Source organism: Macaca mulatta, chromosome 18, assembly GCF_049350105.2.
Source record: "Macaca mulatta isolate MMU2019108-1 chromosome 18, T2T-MMU8v2.0, whole genome shotgun sequence".
Lineage (NCBI taxonomy): Eukaryota > Metazoa > Chordata > Mammalia > Primates > Cercopithecidae > Macaca > Macaca mulatta.
Window position 1 is genome coordinate 67704971 of NC_133423.1, and position 9467 is coordinate 67714437.

Genomic DNA, 9467 nt, shown 5'->3' on the forward strand with positions numbered 1-9467 from the left:
CACACAAATCCTGTGACTCCACTCAAGGCTCCATCATCACTTGGTGGCTGTAGTCCTCCTGCCCCAAGCAAGGACGTGACTTTGAGCAGAGCACAGTTCGCCACAACTTGTGGAACTCCCTCCCTTCCCCTACCTCCATCCTCACCCAAAAAAAAAGTCTCTTAATCTCCAGAAATCTGCCCCACTCTAATAAGCACTCCTTCATCCACCTAAATGCTTCCTGCAATTTCTCCCTAATCATTGGCCTGGTCTTCCAAGCAAGTTATGGTCAGTATGGACCCCAAAAACAACACCCGAGGAAGGGTTATTACATATATATGCACATATACGTAGACCTTCCCAAGCATTACCTTTTTTTTCCCTCCTAACAAACCTATGAGATAGCATCATAATTATTCCTATTTTCCAGATGAGAGAGAGATCAACTCAGTCTCCAAGTCACACCACTTTCATGTACAACTTCTCCTTTTGGTTCTGGCACAAAAGCCCTTAACAACCCCCTAAGGCTAGTGGCTCAAAACTCAGAAGAAAAATTGGCTTCCTTCTTAGGAGGAAAGCATGAGAAACACTGATAATTCCATCAAGCTCCTACTAGCACTGAAGGCAAAGGCATAAATAATATCTCAGCACTCTAGACTGCTATCCATTGTTAAGACCAAGAACAAAAGGAAGATAAAGGAAAAGAATGGAAAGCTGTAATATGCTGATTGATAACAACTGCTTCACGCAGAGGACGTGAACAAGGAGACTCAGTGTGCACCGGCCAGGAAGAAATCCACAGAGACTGTGGGGAGAAGAAACTTTGGAACTTTTATTTTGGACAATTTGTCATCAGGGTCCAGCACTGTAGTGGACACATAATAGGTGGGCAGTGAGTATTTATTGGATGAGCAAGTAACTGTGCTCTAAAAAATTGGTGTGAGACTGTCACAGAAACTCCATCCTTTACTGTTCGCAATGAGTTCATATCCTCCTCTCTGGCCATTCCCAGCAGAAAGAGTACCTGCAGAATCATCATGCGTATGCCCCAAACTGCAGCCCTATGCCCATCAAATCCCTTTACCACAAGTAAAAAGAGGCAGCCTCTTATCTTTTTGCCCAAATGGTGTCTATATCAGTTTTTCAGGGCTGCCATCACCAAATACCAGAGACCAAGTAGCTTAAACAATAGAAATTTATTCCCCAGGGTGTTGGCAAGGCGGATTTCTCATGAGGCCTCTCTCCTCCTTGGCTTGCAGATGGCCACTTTCTCCCTGTCTTTACACAGTCTTCCCTCTGTGGCTGTCCGTGTCTTAATCTCTTCTTATAAGGACATCGTCATATTGGATTAAGGCTCAGCCTAATGGACTTTTTACCTTAATTGCCTCCTTAAAGACCCTCTGTCCAAATACAGTCACATTCTGAGGTATGGGGGCAGGGGGTTAGAACTTCAACATATTTATATGAGGGAAGGGGAAAACACAATGGAGCCCATAACATTATTTAATGTTAGTTTAGTTTCTCTAAGACAAAGTCTGGTTTCCCTTTTAATATACTCTGAGGATCAACACGACACTTGGAATATGCTACTTCCCTCTGCCTTCACAAGTAGGTAACTGGACATTAGTGTTTCATGTAGTAAAAGTCAACCCTGTTCACTAAACACTTGCTGTTTGCTCAGAACTGCTCTGTACTATGGGAGCTACATGGAAAGTTGAACACTTGATTCCTGGACCAGAACTTTGCAACCAGAGACAGGAAATCAGATGTGTACGCAGCACATACCTATGAACTCATAGTCACGAGAATTCACCCAAGTTTGCTCAGAAAGACAACACAAAGCCCTGGGGATGGAATGACAATGGGTTGTAGTCTACTATGGCCTTATTTCAGCTGCGTAACCGTGGACAAATGGCTGGGTCTTCCTATGCCTCTGTTTTCTCATCTATAAAATGGCATTAATAGTAGGAACTACAGAGGGTTGTGGTGAGGATTAAATGAAATAATACATATAAAGCAGTTAACACAGTGCCTGGCCCACTGTAGTCACTCAGGAAATGTTAGCATTTGTATTGGTGTTACTGTGGTAGCCCATACCTGTGCTCAATTTCAAGGACTCGAGAGTCTAACTATTGAGTTAGAGAGGTCAATTCTAGAAAGAGAGAGAGAGAGCGAAAAACAGTCTCTGCGCAAGTTTTTAAGGCAAACTAGTTTTCCAGGAAGAAGCTGACACTGAACGATGGTGCCAATGATGGAGGAAAGTGGATATAACTAAGGGAGGAAGGGGTGTAGGGAGCAGGAAATTCTGTCTTGGAGAACTGGATTTGAGGCCACACGTGATTTGGCAAATGCCAGTCTGGGAAGCTCCGTTTTCTCAGCCCAAGACCCGGGTTTGCTGTTTCCTGCATTCTCCCTCCCTCTTCCATAGCCAGACATATGGGAAATGATATGCACTTGGAAATCAGGACCAGGAATCAAATCTTGCTCCAGTTCCTTCTGTGCTTTTAGTCAAATTACTGAAGTTTTCTGAACCTCAGTTTCCCCCCTGCACAATGGGAAAAGAATGCCAGCAATCCGCCCGGTGTGTATTAAGTGTCTGCAGCATAACAAACTCTGATGTTTGGCTCCCTTTCCCCATCTGCTTTAAATACAATTAGCAGGATTGTGATGAAGTGTTTCCGTTCCCAACACATATAACCTGAGCACCGTGTACTGCTTCCATGTATCTCTTTGCAGACAGCACCATTATCAGATGGAATCAGTTAAACCTCTAATACTCCAAAAGAAGGTTTTCAAGAAGCCCCCTTTTGAATCATTATTTCAAACGCTTTGCCAAATGGCCAGGAAATCATGAAGGGTTTATCAGTATCATCTGTCAATGTGGTAAGTAGTCAGATGAAGTTTGCCTCTGAAGTACTGGATGACAGCTGATCAATACTCTAATGAAAAAGACCAAGGCAACAAAATTTTAAAAGGGAAATATATCAAAAGACTGTGTATGTCTTACATAGTCTTTGAGGAAGAAATGAAAGAGGTAGAAAAAATTAACTACATACATTTGCAATGCTTTATAACTTGCAAAATATTTTCATATATAACATTTTATTAATTCTTATAACAATACAATGAAATACTTAAATTACTGCATGATGAGAACTATTAGTAAATCAAGTATTGTTAAACCAAAATGCATGTGCCTGGGCATCTTTAAAAAAGCATTTCTCAAGCCTGGCTCAGGGATCCTGAGAACATGTAACAATCTTTGTAGTCCCATTTCTGCTTTTTAAAATTTTATGTTTTCATTCTGATGATTATCTAAAAAAAATTAACCCATGTAAAATCTGGATCATGTGAATAAGTAATTTATAATCAAGTACAACTGTGAGATTTCAGAATCTCACTGGCATTGAGGAATTCTTGGTAAATTAATTCTTGTTGATAAGCTAATTAGAAAAAAATTGAGGTGTCCTTGGTAAGCGTATGTATTAGTCCATTTTCATGCTGCTGACAAAGACATTCCTGAGACTGGGAAGAGAAAGAGGTTTAATGGACTTACGTTCCACATGGCTTGATAGGCCTCACAATCATGGTGGAAGGCAAGGAGGAGCAAGTCACATCTTACATGGATGGCAGCAGGTAAAGAGAGAGAGTTTGTGCAGGTGAACTCTTCTTTTTAAAACCATCAGATCTCATGAGGCTTTTTCACTATCACAAGAACAGCATGGGAAAGACCTGCCCCCACGATTCAATTACCTCCCACCAGGTCCCTCCCACAATACATGGGAATTCAAGATAAGATTTGGGTGGGGACACAGCCAAACCATAACAGCATATGATGTGTTCATGCCACTCAAAGACCAACAGCCATGCAAAGGAAGTTTATTCAGGTGTGCCACTAGAGAAAATGATAATGAAACTGAGCCATCACACAGCACTCACTGGTAAATACTTGCCAGATACAGATACCTATGCTATGGCAGTCAGCACCGTATTTATTTTTACAAAGCGTACATCCTTCCACTTAAAAAAAAATTATCCACTATATTAAGGTAAAGAATGTACTTTGAATTTCATTATTGGAAAGATTTTTTGGGGGGTATATAATTTGAAATTTTCTATTTGTTCTAGGCTTCTGCAAGGATTATAAGCATAAAAATGTATAGCAATTTTGACTTTATAGATTTAAAACTACTTTATTATATACTTATATTTATTATATAATTATTTTATATTTTAAGTTATCTTATTGTAATCTCACATAAAAATTGAGTAAGAAATGGGTATCAGCACGTTTGAAGACATTGCTTTTTGAAATAGAAATGTTTCTCAAACTTGTTTGTAAATTTTTTTAATTAAATCTCTTGTGGTGACCTAGAAGAGATGATTAAAAGAATTTTGTGAATTCTTTTTTAAGTGAGTAATCTTTTTACACGTGAACCATCACCAGGTGGCCTTGTCTACTTTCTGTGTTTAGATTGTCATATAACCATATTTTCCTGAAGTGGTACATCTGACATAGTGAAAATAGTGAAAGGAGAATTAGGAGAAAGACAGCCAAATCCAGAGGAAAATGCCCATGACATATTGTGGAAGCTGAATATATGATCAGTCTATAGGTTAAATAACCACAACTGAAACCCAATACCAAGGCATGCAGGAATGGAAAAACAGAAGAATGTTACCAGGGTAACTGGCTCTGTATCTGGCGCTCTTCGTGACTTCCTCCATGACTCTGAATAATGTCCTTATTATTGCCTACCTCCTTTTTTTGCCAGTTACAAAATGGGGGCCAAGAATATTAGTTTGTAAAGTGTTTTGTGGATCACAGATGCCCAGCATTCTCAAGCATAAAGATCTTCAAGATGTGCAATTTATGAGTCTTTGAAAGTTATTTGTGCAGCATGTCTTGCCATTTTCTTTCTTTTCATTTCACTTCCAATCACTTTACTGCTCTTATGTGAAACAGATGGAATAGAATAAATAGTACTCCAGTTAGGGGGTGTGTTTGATTTCCTACTAAAAGGAATAGTACTTAAGGGCACTGAAGGATGTCTTCTCATTTTGCCCCAGGATAAAATGCAGGAGGGAAGGGCGTGTCGGCTGTCAGCTTCTAACTAGAATCGGAAGGAAAAAAAGTGAAGCTTCATAGGAAAAAAGAAGTGAATTTAGGTGACTTCCATAGCCCAAGAACTTTAAAAGATTTCATTTTGGTTTAATAAAAATTGTGCACACGTTGCAACTGCTCTGTGAACTGGATCCTCTTTGCTTTTTGTTTAGGAACAAATAAAAATAGCTAAATTATTAATGTGAAGTAAATTGGTTACTATGTATTTAGCATCACTTTTTAATTCACGCATACATCTGTATTAGCATCTTAGTGGTGCTTTACTACAGATTACGCCATAGTCATAATGGCAGCGAAGGAACCATTTAAAGGATAATGTTTGTAGCAGAAACATATTTGAAGAAGGGGATGATGTTGTTGGGGAGAGGAAAGAATGGTCCAAATAAAGTCGGAAAATGCACCTGTGAGGTCAGGGAGTATAGTCCACAAGACTTCCCTCACTCCTGACACCAACAATAGAGTTCAGGGGTTCCCAAGACCACCCTCAGTTTTGACAATTCAATAGAAGAAATTGCTGACAGCTGTAATAATCATGGTTATGGTTTATCACAGTGAAAGGATACAGATTCAAATCAGCCAAGGGAAGAGATACGTGGGGCAGAGTCTAGGAGGTTTGTCCACACGGAGCTTCCAGTTGTCTTCTCCCCATAGCGTTGTGAACGGTGTTAATATTCCTGAAAATAACATGTGACATTGTGCATGGAATACCACCAGCCAGGGAAGCTCCCCTGAGCTCTGGTGTCCAGAGATTTTATTACAAAGACATGACTAACTGCACACATAGTTGACCTTCAATTTCTATCTCCTTCAGAGGTCGAGCTGATACCTTTAGTCTCCAGCCCTTCTGGAACCTTTCCTGTGGTAGAGCAGATACCATGTAAGCCAAAGTCCCTATCATAAATTACATTATTAGACTGTCTGCTGTGGTCCAACGCCTCCTGTCATAAATTCTGAGGAGTTTCTAAGTAAATCTCCCAATACAGTTGATCATCAATATCAGTGTTATCATAAGACCTATTTACATAAGGTAATTGAATGTTACCAGCAGTGCCAATGTTATGCTATATCCCAGTATGACCATGGTATAGTTCAGCTTTATTACAGAACAAATCACTAAGAATTACAGACATATTTGCTATCCCTTCACAAGATAATCAACCTTGCCCATATACCATATATTACTATGAATAGGCACCGTGACAACTGGTCATGATTGGTTATTCTACGGTCCAGGTCAGTTACAGACAAAGCCATTCACCCTGTCTCGGTTCAGAGGCTTGTACTAAGACCAGATTTTATTGTGTGCTGTCACATAGCAGGGCTCACCTCCCTGCTACAGGGAGGACATGGTAATATTCAGAACAGTTCCTCCCTCTGAAAACAGTACTTTAGGATATGTCTTATTTTGATCTATCCTAGAGCAAGGGCAGTCACATTGCATCAGCGTAAATTGCAAGTATTCCTAGAGGACTCCCACGGGTGAAGAGCCATAAGATTCCCATACGTGTGCCTCCCGGGTCTCAACAGCTAGAATGGAGGGCCACTGCTCCATGGCTACTTCGGTCTCTGTCTGTATTAAAATAATCAAGAGACCCTGTTGTGTCTGGGTACAAGGCTTTCCCAACACTGGGTCCTAGCATTATCCAGCATTATTTGTGAGTTGGCCTGTCCTACTTCACTAAAGCCTCATCACCTGTCCAGGCTGACTCTCATTTCTTGCATTCCTCCTGGAAGGGAATTCCCTTTAATCTGCTCATACTAGTTAATAAGTCTTTTTCTCCAAATGCCACTCCTCACTAAAAGCAAAGTCAGTTCATTCCATGAAGCCTCAACTAGAAGGTATCTCCCCTAAAGCACCTTTCTGTCTCATAGGCCAGTGCTGTGTTCTACCATTCACGTTGTCGCCATTGGGTACTAACAGCCTGAGTGCAACTAAAATACACGTTTTGTACCCAAAATGCTGAGTCCACCATACAAGACACAGGTAGACATAATTTAGTTTCTGTATACCAGGCCTGCTATAGCCTTCTTCACCTCAGGGTGGGGCTATTCCCAGAGGAAGTCAGAATCACTACGTGGTACCTACTGTTCTACTCCCATCAGGAATCCACCGTTCTTTCCTATTCTGTTTAATAGTTTGCCATCCACAAAAACAAGGGTGATGTATATTTGTGCCTAGCACACTATGGTATACTGGGCATGCCACCGCTACGTCTTATTCATTATAATCAGGAACCTTTCTAAGCACGGGATCATCCAGGTTTATCTTTACCCAATAATCTATCAGCTAGGAGTTGTTTACCACATGGTCCAATGGCTCTCTTGGGAGCAGTTCCCAGAAATTCCTTCCCAAATGATATCCTTTGTAGTAGATAAAACCTGAAAAATAAGAGTCAGAGATATTGACTTATTACTAGAGCTCTACTCACTCATTAACCACTAGTCCAGTTCATCATATCGTATGACCAGAATGTTTCCCAGAGCAGCACTACTCAGGTTTGCAGGCTTCTATTCCACCTTGTCAGGTTCCAGAAGCAAGATGAAGGTGAGAAACATATAGCTTCACCCGTCTGGGTATCTAGTATAATTGTGCTAAGATATAATATTATTCTTTTCCTCTGAGCCTCTCTTAAGGCATGAATGTAAAATTGGATTCCCCTTACTGCAAGATTAGCAAGAAGTTCACCACTATTAACTGCAGTAACTCTCCTAACTTTAATTTGTGTTTATCCTAGTTAACAAACCATTGCTTCTGTACTGGGAAGAGCAGCCTCACGCCCAGTTTGACTGCATACTCTGTCTTTATATTCTCATTTGCTACAATTATTTGAATTCTACACTTCCTTTATCTCCCTCCAATTCTATCTGGACAACAAAGTTAAATTTGTAATTATAAGATAAAAACAGACCTCAAAACCTTTAAAAGTTTCCCCATGCTCTGGATTTTCCGATCTTTTTATAGAGATATTATTCAATCCAACCCTTGTTAGTGAATCTTGTTGACACAAAGCCACATTCTTATTTAAACTAATAAATAAAATATGCCAAAGAGATCCCTAAAAGGGTGTCATGATTTCCAAAACGTATTTGATATAAACAAAAACTAACATTTCCTGACTCAGAAGCTTCCCAAATCAGATGAAGAAACAGGCAAACTATGTTTTCTCTCCCTCCCTTCTCTCTCTCTCTCTTTGTGTGTGTTACGTTTGTTAATTTTGATCAAAACTTTTATCTTATTTGACTCTACAGAGGATATTTCTTGGTTTCCTCCCCAGCAAACCCTCCCCTTCTCATAGCCCTGATTTCTATAGGCTCTAGAAATTTCACTCCAGCTTTGCTCCACTTGTAGTTAAACAAATCAATTTATTTCATCTGTACAATCAAAATGAATCTTAGCAATTTTGTTGGTAATACTGGAGACACATTTTCTGCTGTTCACACCCAAGGAAGTATGAACCAAAGCCTCAGGGACTGCAGGCAGTCATCTTGGTCCCGTGAGGAAAGCCAGCCCAAAGGTGAAGCCAACTTTACAGAACACAGGAAGAAGTTAAAAAAAACAGCACTTTGATGACATTATTGAACAACTGTTACAAGCCTTATTTGAAGTCAATACTTTTCCTGAGTCTTCAAATTAAACGAGCTAACATTTTCCTTATTGTTAAAGCCCTCACCACTGAAAGTGTGATCTGTAGGCCAGCATCATCAGAAATGCACACATGAGATCATACTCCGGATGCTCCTGAGCCAGAAGCTGCAGCTTAACGAAATCCCCAGGTGATCTGCGTATATGGACATTTAAGAAGAACTCACCATGCCTTGTTGAATCAGCTTTGTTTGTAACTGCATCCTGAGCCAGACGCGTCTAATACTCCTGTCCTGATCAGTGTTCAGACTCCTCTTCAGAGATACAGAAACAGAGTCAGGGAGTTCACATGCCAATCAAAGATTGTGCACACCCAGAGAGACAGAAGCAGCAGTTCTATCCTGACTCCCAGCAGCTCCATTCCAATTCTCTCCTGTGATGGGAGGGCCCTGATCAACAGTCTCTGTGGGCCTTGTGGCCAGGGTCTAGGACTGCTTGTTCAGCAACCTTGCATTAGTCTTTATTTTAAAAGACTATAGGTTTTAAAGACATTCATCCTTCCCTGTGTTTATAATCATGGAAAACTCCTTAATCTAGGTAATTTATTTAATGAGTAGCTCCAAATATTGGTTCCCAACTACCAGCAGTTTAATACAGAAATTACAGGCTAGCTTAATTCCACTTAACCAAGTAAACCCTCTGAACAATTTTCCCTCATTATTTCTCACTGAAGCATGCACTCTTGGCACAGTTCTCTCTTTATTAATAAAATCAAGGAGC

At 40.2% G+C, this 9467-nt stretch overlaps 1 long non-coding RNA gene across 1 annotated transcript; it reads right to left on the minus strand.

Moving 5' to 3' along the window:
• Window positions 1-5437: 5437 nt before the first annotated feature.
• LOC114673782 (uncharacterized) lies at window positions 5438-9073 on the minus strand. Its single transcript, XR_003724579.2, has 3 exons — window positions 8915-9073; window positions 7407-7483; window positions 5438-5778 (listed from the first exon to the last, which is right to left on the minus strand). It is a non-coding gene; the product is annotated as an uncharacterized LOC114673782 (long non-coding RNA).
• Between the last annotated feature and the right edge of the window lie 394 nt (window positions 9074-9467).